General features: G+C 32.8%; 1 protein-coding gene across 1 annotated transcript in view; it reads right to left on the reverse strand.

Annotated features, from left to right (window-relative positions):
- Positions 1–16,370, reverse strand: part of LOC122522197 (tRNA dimethylallyltransferase) — an 85,669-nt gene that overhangs the window by 31,981 nt on the left and 37,318 nt on the right. The window lies entirely within an intron of this gene.

The following is a 16,370-nucleotide window of genomic DNA, read 5'->3' on the forward strand; positions in this document are numbered from 1 at the left end:
GAGATAAAAACTTTTGTTTTTTTTTTTTTACTTACGTTTGATACGAATGAAATTAAGAAAGAGTAATGAGAAATAAAGACAGATAAATTCATTGGGGCACACAGCTGCTAAAAATCGAGTTCAGTTGGAGAGATATTTCAACGTATAAGGAAACATTCATTTTTGGACTCTCGTTCCCATGAACGTTGGAAAGAAAGTCTTCCGCCTCGAGTTACTCCGAAAAATTCGAAGGTTGTTGGTTTGACTCTGAGATCAAGTCGTCCTCGATTTCAGCTGTCGTCAAGAATCGACTCCTTGGGAGTCCTCTTTAAGAGTCGTCGTACGAGTCGCGTGTCGTCCGCTCTCCGATCGACATCAACGAAATCCGATCAGCTGCTGGAATCCGCCAGCGACAAGCAAAAGGAGCCACGTTACAGGAATTTTTCGAAAGCGTTTCTTCGATCTCACGTTGCTTCTACCTTCGCATGTTTCTCTTTGCCTTTTTAAAAAAACGTTTTCTTTCCTTTTGGTTTCTTTTTTATTTGTTTCTCCATTCTTATTTAAGGAACATTTCTAATCAGAATTAAATATTCAACGAATTCTATGTACATTTAGAATGTTAATACATTGATAATTCATTCTTTTTAACTTCTTCTGATATCTAAAGTGGAGAAGCTGCCTTGTCAGAAGTATCTTCTTGTTTATAGACAATTCGATAATTTATTCTATTTTCAACATTATTTACATCATGATGATTAAAAAAATTGATAACCTAAACATCGATCCTGAGTGTTCTTTCTTTCTTCCAGATGGAATAATTTTTGTCTTTTCAAAAAATCTTATAAAATTATTACGAAAATTTATACGAAAATACTAATACAAATAAAGTTGGTTATTCAACAAAATTGAATACATTGAACGAAATGTTTCTACAAATTATATTGTTACAAATCGTGTTATATTCATTACGAAATTAAATAACAAAAAAACTCAATGGTGTGTCGATCATTGACTAAATATTTCCTTTATTTGTATCAATTCGTAAGAGATGCGTTCCGTTTACAGAGATAACATTTTATTTAGAACGTATCATAACGAAATGATTAATCTCTGAAGCAATGTTTTCAACGTATTAATTACATATCTTAAATTTAATCGACTCGAGTAATGAGAAAATAAATAGTATAGAGAAGCGTATAATTTGGCAAACACGTAGCTTCCAAAAACGTCCTCGTCCGGATGGTTTTTGATTAATTAAACGCTGACTCTTACGAAATATCGAGCAGAAAAATACCGGTATCACTAAACGCGAACTCTTTGAAGGCAACTTTATCGTTGATTCTGACCCATATCGATATCCCCAGGTCCTCGTTTCGTTCATTCGTTCGTTCGTTGGTTCGTTGGTTCGTTCGTTCTTTCTCTCCTTCGAGCTACAAGTCGTCCAACAACGTTGTTGTGTAATCTCTCTCAGTGGCCGTATAATCGGTAGGAATTGGAAAAGGCGCGAGGTGGGAGGGCCATGCCAAGTGAATGGAAAAGTCGACTTTCTCTCGGACAACTTAATCCACGAATACACGTCTTTTAACGTATTCCTCCCACGACAGTCCCGCTGCTGATTTGCTGCCAATAACGATAAAAAAAGGGCTTCTTGTCCCGTTGAATTTGTCATTCGACGCATCGAACGCTTTTACTTTACACCATGACTAATTTCAATGCATTATTTACTTGACTTCTTTCCTTAATACATTTCTTTTGGAAAAAGTTCATCATATATCGGTCCTATCTCTCGCAATCGAGTTGCGTTTTCAAAATACGTTCGTTACATTTATTCACTGATTTCTAAATATAAGTACCGATTATAGATCATAGCGAGAGTGTATCAGAAGTAAACGTATCAAAATTGAAATGTTACAAATATATTATTTAAAATAAATCAATGAGATCTTCTTTTTTTTCAGATATTCTTTCACGTCGCTATTATGAAAAGATATAAAAAATAAATGATTTCAAGAAAAGTTTGAAATAAAATATACATAAAAAACCAGTAGAAGACAAAGTTAATAATTATGTGACGAGAACGTACGCACATCTTCGTTAGACGAAAGTGTCTGCGACCAGCATACCAACCACGGAAGCATCGTTTAACGTTGGTACTATTATTGGAGTGCGGGTGGAATTACGTTACCCTTGTCTTTTATTAGCCAACCGCGGTCGCTCCACCGAGCGACGAGGAAGTCGACGAAGACGAACCAAGTCAATTCTTTCTCTCTCCCTCGGTATTCGACTTTCTTCCCACAATTCTAGCTCCCGCGGGATGACTAACGTCTGCTGGTTTCTTTGGCATCAATCCAGGATCACTCCGAAGGGAAGATAGATTTTAGCCACGACGCTTTCTCGTCTTGGCTCAACCTTGGCCAAGCAGGTACTCCTGTCATTGCCACGTGGAGTCTGCCTTCCTCTGAGAGGCCACTGCTCTTTCCAAGTTTCTTTTTTATTTTCTTTTTTTTTCAAGGTGTACCGATTTCCTTCTTGCGATAGCAAATGCCATCGGCATAAGATTTGGAAAACCCTCGAGACAACGCCCCATTTCTTTTCCTTTTCTTTTTTATTTTTATCTTTTTATTATCCTACATCTCTCTCCTTTTACTTTTCTATAAATTATTACATATTATATCATGTTTAACTCGAATGCGTGGGAATCGAGTTGAAGGACAACAGATGACAGTGTATTTCTGTAAATTCACATTTTTATTATTTCATACAGTTGAAATTGATGACGCAGAGATCTTTCTTGAATCTCTACCATCTTTTTTTATTCGTCTTTTCTATGGCGCTACCTATCTGTCTAATTTTATTTTCAACTCGCTACTTACTTATCCCGTTTAGAAAATGTTGCTTTTTCTATTATACGTAGAATAATGAAGTTATTAATACAAATTTTAATTTAACATTAGGACAAAGCATTAGAAGTACCAAATATCATTCAACAACGGAAGAGTAACAAAGAAATGAATAGTTCGTTTCAACCACTCGACAAATTATCTAGACTTTATATTTTTAGAAAATGCCATCCTAACTATCATAGAACGTTCAAAATAGATAGCAGTACTTCTAGCGAAATAGCACTGCTGGCTAGAAAATCTGGATCGTCGCCTATACGTAGTAATGTGTCGAAGTTATGTATATCCTACAGCGATATACTATAAAATTAGTTTCTAGAGAGAGAGCACATCATAAATTAATTATTCTAAATTTTAAATAAAATATTTCTAAATTTTAAGACAATAGAAAAAATAAAAATAAAAATAAATTTTAATAAAATAGACTACAACGTTCATTAAAATATAAAACAAGAAAATAAAATTAAATTAATAGTAATAACACTGATTAATAATCATTTTGCAATCCGGTGGTGTATGATCCAGAAATTGTTATATATTCTTGCTTGTAAAATCGGAACTGACCTTTAAAGATATTAATGCGTATAAAATTGTACAAATATTTTAGATTTCTTCTAGATTTTTTTAATTATTGTATTCTATAAACTATCATTTTTTTTCGTGAAATTTATACAGAGTGTATCAAGTTCTAATAACGATTGAATCGCAAAATCAAAGAGAAAAAAATAGTTTTGCGTCAAATCAAACAAGAAAAAGAGAAATTAAAACAAAATCTTAATACAGAAATGTTCACAATGAAAAACTTTAAACGAATTCTCTCTCTCTCTCTTTCTTTCTGCGAATGGTTATCGTAAACTCATGAGCACGTTGTACGTACACGGCAATAGGAAGGATTTATCGCAACGAGTGTTCACCTGTAAAAAAAAGGCGAGTGGAAAGTGGCCTTTTGCACGGAGCCGCTCGTAAAATCCTAATCTTGTATTATCTGCCGCGTACGTTCTCCTTGCATATTTTGTGTTAACGGCATTATGCTTCTGAGACCGTGCGTCGCAAGAAGTCGACACACACACACACACACAAAGTACGACATATAACGAATCACCGAGAAAGAATCGACATGGTTCGCACAGTTATCTTTAGGGAGCTCATTGCATCGTGTATGATTCCGATACCGTTCACCGATTATTCATTTTTCGCCTAATCGTTCTTTTTTTATCTTTATGAACTATATAAATGACATTTTTCTTCGATGTCCATAAGGTAACAACTTTGTTAAATTTGTATGTAACATTCGTAGTAGAGAATCGTTTCCAAATCATTGATCATTCTAGAAAATAATTTATCGAACAGTTTAGTCAATTTTAGGAATTGTCGAGTATCGCGATCAATACTCGAAATAGCTTTTAAACTTGTCGACGAAAAATTCTCTCACGTGATTTCATATTCCTTGAAAAATTCGTTATTATCGATAAAGATTACTGAACAAACGTAAGAGAGGGAGAAAATAAAGAGACAACACTTGTTCATATAATAATAATTTTGAGTAACTATAAATGTTTTAGTATCTTAACACGTAGGACTCAATTTTCTAAATGACTATTAGCTATTGGTATACTTACAGATAATTAATGATTATATAACATAGACAAAGGTTTAACATACGATAGAAACGATCGAAGTATCGTTAAATAAAGTATCCATGATGTAGTACATAAATAATATAACATCATTACAATATTAGATGAAGAAAAATGACACCATTTAATGCGTATATTAATTATTAAGAAAAAAAAGAAGAAAAAAGAAAAATCTCAAGCTCGCGTGAATGCGATCGTAACGAAATCGATGAATTTAATCATTTGTGACGTGAACGGCTAGATCGATTCTCTATGATCAAATCAGGACTAGAAAAGACTTTTATGTGTCTCACTACGAACTAGGAACAGAGAATGTCATAAATTATATCGACGACGTTATTTGTCGCGATATAATTAAATAGCGAAGCCAGCAATCTACTTTATGAATCAAGCCGACAAAATCTGGTAAGCGATTATTATTACTCGAGCAACTGTACAAAGGAAATTATTTTAAACTTATAATACCTAGACACAATTATGTCATGGAAAGATTTAGTATAAATACGATTGAGTTACCTTCGAGATACTAAGATAAAAAAGAAGTAAAAAAAAAACCGATTAAAATATACCGTAACTTTGATGACTTTGCAAAATACGTTGATCAAAAGCCGAAAGAACGCGAACAAAGTTGTTAAAAGATATGTGCCCTTCTATAAAAAAGATCTGTTTTATAGTTAGAGAAAGCATTATTATCAATGCCAGATCGAATTCTTTCAACGTAGCGAAATTTTCGTCTATGTATGTGTAGGTTACAAACCAATAGAATTATTGGACGATCCATTCACTCCAGAGACCTGAAAGCATGGCTTTTGTGGGTCAGCCAGGGTCCTGTTCGCACAGCCGCTTGCTTGTTACGCATGCTTACTCGCGTTAAATGGAAATGAACAAAATCTTATTTTCACTCCAATCAAAGGCAGGGTCCTACTATATCGCTTTGCTTACTTTTACTATACTCGTTCAAATGAATCGACCAAATTCTTTCGATTCAATGCAATTTCATACTTATACATATACATTAATGTACATACATTGGAAGAACTCTTTAGAGTCAGTAATTGCTTTTTTATTACCCTTTTCTGATCACATTATGCAGGTATAATTATTTTCTTCTACAATCAATCGATCACATAATTTATCGTACATTATTTAATAGTTATTCTATCTTCTTGTATTAAACATGTTCTTATTGTACTCACGTTCGCGATTTCGTCATAGTTTTTCAACACCTGCGTAATCAACTCGTCGCAAGTTATCACAAGAAAGTTATTCGAATAAAATTGAATAGTAAAAATTATTTTCTGTAGATACGTACATACACATACGTGCAATCGTAAAAATAACATTAAATTGAAAGAACGTGTATCGATGCAATACAGATCGACGATTTCATTGACGTTTCGCGTGTAATGTCGCGACTCGCAAAAAGATCACCTTGCGTGTTAACTTTATCCTACGAAGTACAAGCCAAGTTATCTGATAACTGTGCGAACCTTGACGCACGAAAGTATCATTTTTATGGGTCAGCAGTGACGTGAAAAAGCGATTAAAAAAGAAATCAAGCGAAAAACCAAGCGATACGTATAACACGAATCATTTCCGTACGAAAACTTCGACTTCTTCTGACGTTTTTCTTCGCAAACAGTTATTTTTATAATGTAAAAAAGAAAAAAATAAATAAAGATAAGACAGTACATATAAGAGAATACGGATATAATATCATGAATGATATTTATGACTTGAAAAATATTATTTTCTTCGCGTAACCTTGTAAACAATGATAATCGAATATCTATCATTATTATTACATTCAATTAAGAATATAAAATATAATTATATAGATATATAAAATATTGATAAATAATCGCTCCTACAAGTATCCTCTTTTTCTCTAATTTATATGTAACATTAAAAAATAATATTTAAATAAATTTTCGTATAAATCATACCAGTTTCGAAAATAAGCACAAATGTATGATTATTTAATTCTTTAAAAAAAAATATTTTCTTCTAATTTATTTAATTGTATATAATCGAACCAAGTATAGGATAAATTCAATCTCATCATCCTCGGAAATTTTTCTTCGAGAAAATCGAATCGACACTCTCAATCTTAAATCCTACTTATCGCATACTCCAATCGTTATGGAATTTATCAGCTGGAACACGCCCTACCCGAACGTTACGTAACGGTGCTACGCGCGATGTAGTTCTTCGTGTTTCTCCTGGAACGTTTAAACAGTATATTCCGTTCTGTGTCATACATCTATATACATATATATTGTATATATTGTATATACAAACATATATGTGTATACATACACACGTTATGTTGCAACACCCACTCGTACCTCGACAACAGATTTCCAACTAAAAACGTTAACAGTGATTTCCTCTATTTTTGCCTTTACATTTATCTCATCCTATCATCTTTGTATTCTTATTATCATAATCGATGTCATCAGTGATAACAAATCAGATATTCTTTTTCTGACATAACATGATAAAACATTCCTCTTTGTATAAACATTTTCCAAAAAATCATCCAAGTTCTAATTATATCCTTTATATTATTTTATCCGATTGAATAATAGTTTATAAAACCATGTGAATAAATATATACATAAGTGTCCGATCCGAGCGAGTAACGAATGGAAAATACAAAAAGAGAAAAATAAAGAAAGAAAGAAAGAAGATGATAATATTTTTTAAACAACTTAGAAAACCGTATGATGTTTAAATTATATTGAACGGAAAATGTATTAATTTATCGATAAGTCTACTCGATCGAGACATGTCGCCTATTATTTAACGACGTGAATAATCACCGTTGTTCGATAATGATAGAGCTAGTGGCAAAGTAAAATTCACTCGATATACAATTCATATATATAGATATTTACACATACGTATTTATATATCTAAAGAATTATGTAACGGAGTTGCAGGAAATATTACGCATTATGGTTATCTGGCGTTCCAATGAGTTCAATCGTTTCGATGTTCGAATACATCGATCATAACACAAACTAGAGAGCTAGTTATTTCAGGAATAAATAAATTTCTGTAAAAAAAAAAATGTAAAGTAAAATACATGTTTTCATTTGATTTAATATTAGTAAAAACCTAACCACAAACGATCTGGACGATTATAGCATAAATCGAACTCATTCGCAGTACGTTTTCTCGTTGATCGTAACACGTGGTACACCCCACGCGTTGTTATTCGACGAAAATATTCCGACCACCCTTAAAAAACATATCTCTAGCTGTGGATATGAGAAAGTCCGTCGAAACAAACAAACAAAAAAATTAAAAAACTTGAGGTCGATGACAGCAATACTGTTACGTTTGTAGCATACGATTAAAAATGAGGATCAAAAAGAGAAACAAGGCCACGTGCTTACCTACTATCGATCCGATCGACTTTAAATCTCGATTATTTGATCACACCTATCGATAATGTACTTTAAATTGATTACTTGTTATAAAAATCTATTGTAACCAAATAAGATAGAAAAAAAAATAGAAACATAGGAGTAAAAATATAATAATAATGAAATTGAAGTAGCTGATAATGATAATAGTGATGTAAGGAGCCATGGAATTGCAGCATTAGCACAATCGTGCTCGAGTTTGCAAATCGTTTAATTTTATCGCCACTGAAACAGATACTCGAGTACCGATTTCTCCTATCTAAAGTTACTTTTGATAATGTAGATATTCAATCGCGCTTAATGAAGTTGAAAGCAAAACAATCATAAAGAGTGCAATAACGTTTATCGATGTTTATTCAGAAAAGTTTATGAATTCACTTAACGGATTAATAAACACAAAATAGAGAAAAATAAAAGAATCATTCTTGAAATATACCTTTGAGAAAATTCGAGATTTCTTCCCCCTCCCCTCTTCTCAAAACTCTTACCCTCCGATAACTAGATCGACAAAATGAATTCGATCTTAAGCAATTAGCCTGGTATCGAACGAACTCTCCAACAAATGAGAAAAATGAGAAAGAAATGGAGAAAGAAAGAAAAAGGAAAAAAACTAATTAAACAACCCTACAATCCTGAACGAGAACAGGAAAAGGACACCCTCTCATCTCGGGCACGGGAACGAATTAACAATAAAAAAAAAAAAGTAGAAAGAAAAAAAGATAAAAAGAAAGAAGAATAATCACTTAATCCATTCCATCCCTTTCAAGTGTATTGTATATCGGCCAAAAAAGGAGTGCCTAGATTCGAGTAAATCGAACGTGAGAAACGTGGGCTAGTTAACCGTGTTCTAGAATCTGAACTTATGTGCATTTATGCTTTACGACGACTTAATGTCGTCTAGACCGGATAGAGAAACTGGATATATTCATCAAATATTATTGGCGGTTATGTCTCGTGAAATCGTCTCGTGTTTAGGAAAACTGCCGATTCTGGTATGTACACGCGGAAAAGAGAAATGCTTGACGACGACTGTAGAAGAACACGGAAGGGGTAGTTCCAAATCGATGAAAGTCCCCTTGTATGTGTGCATCTGTGTGTGCACGCGCGCGCGCTCGTGTATTTGTGTAGATTTTAAGGGTTGTGGTAGTGCCGTACTTGGCAAAGATTCAAACAGTGATTGCGAGGGCCTGTCTCAGCGTTGCGCATTCGGAATATTTTCTTCTTACTTTTCCTTCTTACTTTCTCAAGCGTCTGGACATTTTATTTCTTCCACTCAGCGCTGCGTCCGACGATCTCGTCCTTTTTTTACGTTCCCTTTACCCTACTCTAGTCATTCTGTTTGTATGTCTACGAGTCCTTCCCTGTTCAAGAAAGAAATATTCGGTGACGATTTGTATGGCGAAAACCACGGTCTTTTTTCTTCCTCCTTTTCTTCTCCTTCTTCTTCTACTTCCAAAATCAAATCCGTTTTACCTACACTTCCCCTCTCGGTTCTCTCTAAACTGGATACAAATCGTGAATAAACTGTGATAAGAAGTGGATCGGAGAAAGGAAAAAAATGTCTTATCTTTTTGTTGAAATAATCATAGATATGTTTCACGTTTCTGACAATGATTGTTTGTTGTTCGAAGGTAATTGTTAGATTTTATTAGATGGAATTATACATTTTTATTTAATAAACTCAAATAAGATATCATATTTCGAGAATACACTGAATTGATAAAGAAATATTATATCAAAATGATTCAGCATACTGAAAAATTAGATAGTGTCGATTCATTCGATCGAAAATCACAGTTCGAAATAGAATTATTTATTACAGCAGGACGATATTATCGATTGACCAAAATGCGAAATAACGTGAACTAGATATCTGTATTTATATTAGATGGGTAAAAAATAACGAGGGTATGATATCTATCGAAAGGAAGTAGAGCGGTGAGGAAATAAAGTAATGTAAAGAAATAAATATATCACGAAAGAGAACACGTTAGCAAGAGCATGGTTTAGACTGTTAGATAGCGAACAACAGAAGCCAAAGAATTCAGGGCGTATTTCAAACGGCGGTTTCTTTGACTACGAAACAGCTTCCACGAGGAGGGATATAATGGATTTAAAATGAAAAAACGAAAGAATGAGAGAAAGAGAAAGAGAGAGAGCCAGAATCTTTTTGGACGTAAACGGAGAACTTCGTTCCGCGTTTCAATCGAACCGTGAAAGGTCGTTCGCCGTTTATACGTTCTTCTGGTAATAACTGTAAAGGTAGTCGAACAAAATGATGAGCAAAACGAGATGAAAAGTATCTCTTTTTCTCTTTATACAATTAATACAAAGAACGCTGTGAGCATCGTACTCGGTAAAGAGAACTGAGAACTTTACGAATTAGATAAAAACCGTGCCGGTGCAATTAAATCTCACAATGGAATAAACGTCTGAATCCAGAGTTTCCATCATCAATTACACGTAAATGACAATGTCAACGGTTTCGAATTACATTTTTTAAAGAAGACGATACATACGCTTTCCAAAAGTATTTTACTCATAAGTATCCCATTTCTTGATTTAACTTGTCCTCAAAATCGTCAATGTTGTCCATGCCGAATCGTCTCACCCAATAACACTGCCTTCTATTGCTTAAGTGTTCAACTTGCAAATGATGATTCGACAAGTGCGTTTGATTGCTCCTCTGACAGGTCTGCCAGTTTCCATTTATCCAATGAAATCTTCAGCCTTTCATTTTTTTTCGTTTGTGCGTATTGATATATGTGCCCATAATTATGAAAGTGGTCTACGTCAAAATTAAAAAACAATGAGTTTATTAGTTATTTCACATCACATTATTTTAAACTAAATTAATTCAATGTAATTTTCACGATATTGTCAAAAATGAACCGTTAGATAGTGTTTGTTATTTCAATATTATAAAGAATTCATTTAATGTTCAAATGTAATCCTTTAAATTCGAAAGAAGAAATATATGACTTAGACCACTTTCATAATTATAGGCACATATCCTAATAGAGTTTAAATATTTCACTTTTGATGATAATTATTGGTATATCTTTATAATATAGTACATTATTTTATCAAATATTTCATTAATTCACATTCATTTGTGTATTATTATAGCTGCTATATGTGTACGTATCTTTCATCGTTATTATCATTATTAATTAATTACTTACTAATATTACATTTAAATTTCTTATCGTGATTGAAATAACCCAATGGTATGTCCATTTAATTGAATCCTTTTCTCCCCCTCCCCTTCCCTCTACGTTCTTATCGATTCCCTTTTTTTTTTAACGATTCGAAAACTTTAGCAGTACCCTATTTCGAGTTTCACATTATTCGGATACCAACGCGTTATCGATCACGAGCTTCCTCCCTGCGTTAAATGCTTCCTCTCTGCGAGTGAGCGAGCGGAATGCAATAGAGAATATGCACCGAGAAAGAGATCGAATCGGTCAAAGATGAATGGCTCTGAAGTAAGATTTAACGACTTCATTCGTACGTTTGTCTTGGTGTTGTAAGCTTGGAAACTCCAAAGACAAGAAATTTGACTCGATAGATTCCGAAAGCAACCTTATGTTTTCTCCCCCTACCTCACCCCTCATTCTCTTACTCTTTCTCTCTCTCTCTCTCTCTCATTTTATCGTCTACCATCACCGATATGTACTTTCCACGATTTTATCGTTCTCCTTATGGCCACTTCGCTATGAATAATGTCCTTCTTTGATATACGCGCTCTCCACATCGAAACAATGTAACAATCTGTCCGATCGTAATTCTTCTCACGTGAGATTCGAGTCTTCCGATGATGATCGTTCGAAACTACACTGAATCTTATCGTTCCTTGAAGCAATAAAACGTAATATAGTTGTTCTATTATATCGTCTAATGAAACATTAAGATAGAGAATATTTTTAAGATTATCTAAATTATGCTATTAGTATAGATAGATTATTTTTATTACATTTTCCATTAAATATTGGAAAGTCCGAAAAGCTCAAGCGGCTTTTCTGATGGTATAAATAAATTTTGATAAAAACATCCATGGGTAATATTTAAAGTTAGTTTGATTGCGTACATATTGAAAACTATCCCCATTTGACCTAAATTTATTTTTAATTTATTTAATAATTCGTTACAATCTTATATTATTTCATTTAAAGATAAAAGATAATCATTGTATAAACTAGCCAAGATAATTTACTATATTTGATCTTTTGAATTCTACGAGAAAATTTTATTTTGTTTTATTTTCATTTACAAAGTCCGATTCACTAAGAAAAAAAATGAAAAATACTCGACAGGTCTATCGATAAAGATAGGAAAAGGCGTGTAAAGATCAATTTTAAACCGGACAACATCGTTCTCAGTGATTCGCGATACTATCTTAAAGATTTAAAGTATCTGTCGGTTATAGAGCACCGCATTATCGATCATACATGTCGCAGTAAACGCAAGTACAGCACGCAACAGACTCAACTAATACTCCTCGTGCGCAGTCTCGTGAACTACCTCAAAATATATCATCCTTCATTCAATGATAGAAAGACAAAAGGAACAACTAATCCGACCGTCTAGGAAAAAACTATCGAAAGCATTGAAAAACTTGAATCTGTCTGCACTTCTGCAAATTATTCTCTTCTTCGTTTTATCTTTCTTTCGCTAACCGATCTATCACGATTTTTGCCAAAACTCAGCAATTCGAGGCTTCATCCGATTCGCTAACTTTGCCAATTTTACTTTATTTTTGTTAAAAAAAGCATGGAAAAACAAAAGACAGCAATTTTTCACGAGATTCGCATCAGAATTTATTTTTAGCATCTTTCTTTTATTTAACATCTACAGAAGTAAGATTAATTTTTCATAAATCCTCCCGATATTATTAGATTTTATTAATGCTTACATATAAGGGGTTAGTCAGAGGCATGAAAAAATGAGTATTTTTAATCATTTTTTTCAAACAGTAATTTAATTTATGTTATAAAGATAATAATACTGAGTTATTATATAATGCTTCAACTTGACTTCACCAAATTTTCAAAAAAAAAAAGTAATTTTGAACGAAGTTACTGCCATTTTTGTTAGACCCCTCTCACAAGTAGTACTTTGAGGTGACCATCATAACTTTGTACTGATTCAACAAAAATCAATCAAACAAAAAAAAGTCTTTAGTTTAATAGTAAATCTAGTACTTAATCGAAGTTTTTTTTGAAAATTAACAAAATGGCGGCTTCTAAAAGCTTATCTTGAATTTTTAAGGAAAAAATCAATAGTTTACTGTTAAAAAAAAATCGAAATTTTCAACAAAAACAAAAATCCTTCGATCAAGTACTAGTTTCTTATCCTGTCGCGCGAGAAGCTTTATAAATTTCATTCTAATCCATCAAGTGGCTCTTAAATTACAGTGGTCATCGTCTTCGAAAACGTAATTTCGAGAAAAACGAGTTGAAAGTTTTCGTCTTGACGCAGTATTGCTTTAAAGCCTCTCACTAATTGTCGGATATCTCATAAACTATTCATTCAATTGACTTTAAATTTTCAGAGAATATTTTCGAAACATCATATTACAAGAAAATGCAAACATACGAAACAAAAATCGATTTTTTGAAAATTCTGACTACCCCTAACCCCTCAATACACCTATTTCTTTATAGAATGAATATTTATTCAGTATTTGTATTATATTTTCCGTTCCTATTATCGATCTATCTTTACCACTCGCTTAATCGTTTTTTTCTATTAACGTTATTATATATTTTAATCTTACCTTTCATATCCTGACTAATAAGATTTCAAATAATCAGAGAAACCCAAAACCGAAACATTGAGAGTCCTTCAGAGAAAGGCAGGTAAACTTAATGCGAAAACATTTCGCGGAAGGCGGTCGAATATGCAAGAAGAGACCGAAAGAGAAAGAAAAAGAACTGGGAAAGAGAGGAGAGAGAGGAGAGAGAGAGAGAGAAAGAGAGAGATGCTGGGAAAGGAGCGTGAAAGGATCGTTGGGCGTGTCCGAGCGGTCCGAGTCGAAAAGCGGATGCTTTATTAAGCAGACGGGGTCAAACGGTGTATATTGAGAGCGATAATGTCGACAAGAGCTCTCTCCTTTAAATACTTTTTATTTTTTCATCGTAAGACACTCGAATGACTAACAATATGTCTACAAACGAATGATTATCAATCTTAATGACGTAAGTGTTGCATTCAATAATTCAAAAGCAGAAAAATGTCTGCCAAGAATATAAGAAAGAAATTCAATATGCATGTAATTACGACAATGGACAAAAAGTCAAAGGACTGGAAAATAAATATATGCGGGTGGCGTGTTGAAAAGTCGTGAATAAAAAAAATGTTAAACTTTCTTTTATTTAAAAAAAAAGAAAGAAATAGAAATTTATTTTTTATCGAGACTCGAAATTTTTTTTAACCCCGAACCATCGTATTTTATGATTTATTTTTTTAATATTAATAATTGTAATATAAAAGAAATGATAAAGCCGATTTGTTTAATATGTTGACTTAGTACATTGTCCTAATTACCGATATAAAATATGAAATAAAAGTATAATAAAATATGAAAGTATTCTTCTCGACAAGTGGTAGAGTAAACATATACATATGTGTAAAGATAGGATCATATTACTCCCTCTTACTTTTCTTCCTTTTTTATCAAATATTTTTCAGCTGTAAACTCGTTACTTCTCCAGTCGTGCCAATGCCGTACTAATCAAATATCACGATCTACATAATTTGTTTAGAAACTATTATAAATCATTACCCACGTCTCGGCTTATCTCGCGAGGGCTGATTCACTAAAATTAGTATATATCAATAAGGGATTACCTGCGCCTTCTCCGATCGTTTTTTCTGTAAATGATTGATCGTTAATTGAAAAAAAAAAAAGAAAAAAAAATAGAATCAGTCAGATGAATCTACACGCTTATCCGTGACATCAACGAGTAAATCTTCGGAAATAATATTATGTCACTGTTTGCAATAATACTTATTGCATGAACAGAGGTTAACGAGCGCAACGAATCACCTAAACGCCGATCAAAATTGGTGGTAAATAAAATCATTGTAAAGCACAGACACTCGAATGACACTGATTTATTGTTACATCAAGATCCATAAACATGTTTATCTCCGAAAATAATCGTAAAATTGGAAATTACTTTCGATTAAGAGCCTAAGTACAGATATGTCTACCAATGAAACCAATGAAACCAATGAAAATCACTATAAATCAATGAGATGAAAGCAATGTGAAATTGAGAATGATTATTGTTATGTAAGAATTAGAGAACATGGAAAGCGAATGAGGTAGTAAAAAATAAGCCAAGGTAAAACCTGTCATTGACCGTAAGATCGATGATTAACGATCTCTCCAAATCTTCCCAATACTTTCCAGAATTTTTAATCTCGAATGATTTGATACTCGAGGACCCTTCTTAATCATTTCAAAATAAAAATTTGTCTTCCGTTAAATTTGTTTTAAAATTATAAAAATGTATTTTAAATAAACAATAATTAAAATAAAAAATATATATTTCATTAATTTACATAAATAATAAATTTCCCTTATTGAAACGATTGTATGACAAGATTATATAACAAATATATCGAAAAATATCTATGAGAATTTCGTTCTTTTAGTCGTCGTTCTTTGAAATAAGAGAGACCATAAATATCTTACATTCCACAAGTTTCTAACATAAGATTTATTGCACTATAATCATAGCTAATGTACACCATTCATTTTGATTGCCTTCGCGCTCATTAATAATTATCTAAATAGAGGACATTCTACAATCGATACCAGAGGGATCACATTTGTCTCGCTTTTTTGTCCATTATTCTGACATCTTCGACGTTATATCAATTTTATATCTATCACAAATCTCGTGAGAACTATAATAATATAGATTCTCTCATCTAAAGTTTAAAACCCATCGATTTTGATCTAACCTATCTGAATGTAATTACTTTGATCTAATTTCATTACAATCTAATAGAATGAAATTATACAAGATATTATTCTTCAATATCAATTGAATTCATTAATAAAACATAAAAGAAGCCCACATACACAGATATAATTCTCCGATACGTATATAGATATGTAACATTGCAAAAGCATTGGAACAATCATCGGAAATTGCATTAAACATACATAGAAACTTTATTTCGGTCTATCGAATAGTCTAATCGAGGTAGTCTAATGGCTTAGATATGTATGTAGTACATATACATATACATAGAAGTCGACGAAATTCAAGTGATTATCAAAACACAAGGAGAGTAGCGTTTCCGGAAGGACACGCCCCTAAGGCGCCAGGAAGTCGTGACATGGTATTGCTATACCTCATAATATTCGAATCTCCACGTGGCTCACGAATATACAATACTAT

Source organism: Polistes fuscatus, unplaced genomic scaffold (genome assembly GCF_010416935.1).
Source record: "Polistes fuscatus isolate 324 unplaced genomic scaffold, CU_Pfus_HIC Scaffold1, whole genome shotgun sequence".
Classification (NCBI taxonomy): Eukaryota; Metazoa; Arthropoda; class Insecta; order Hymenoptera; family Vespidae; genus Polistes; species Polistes fuscatus.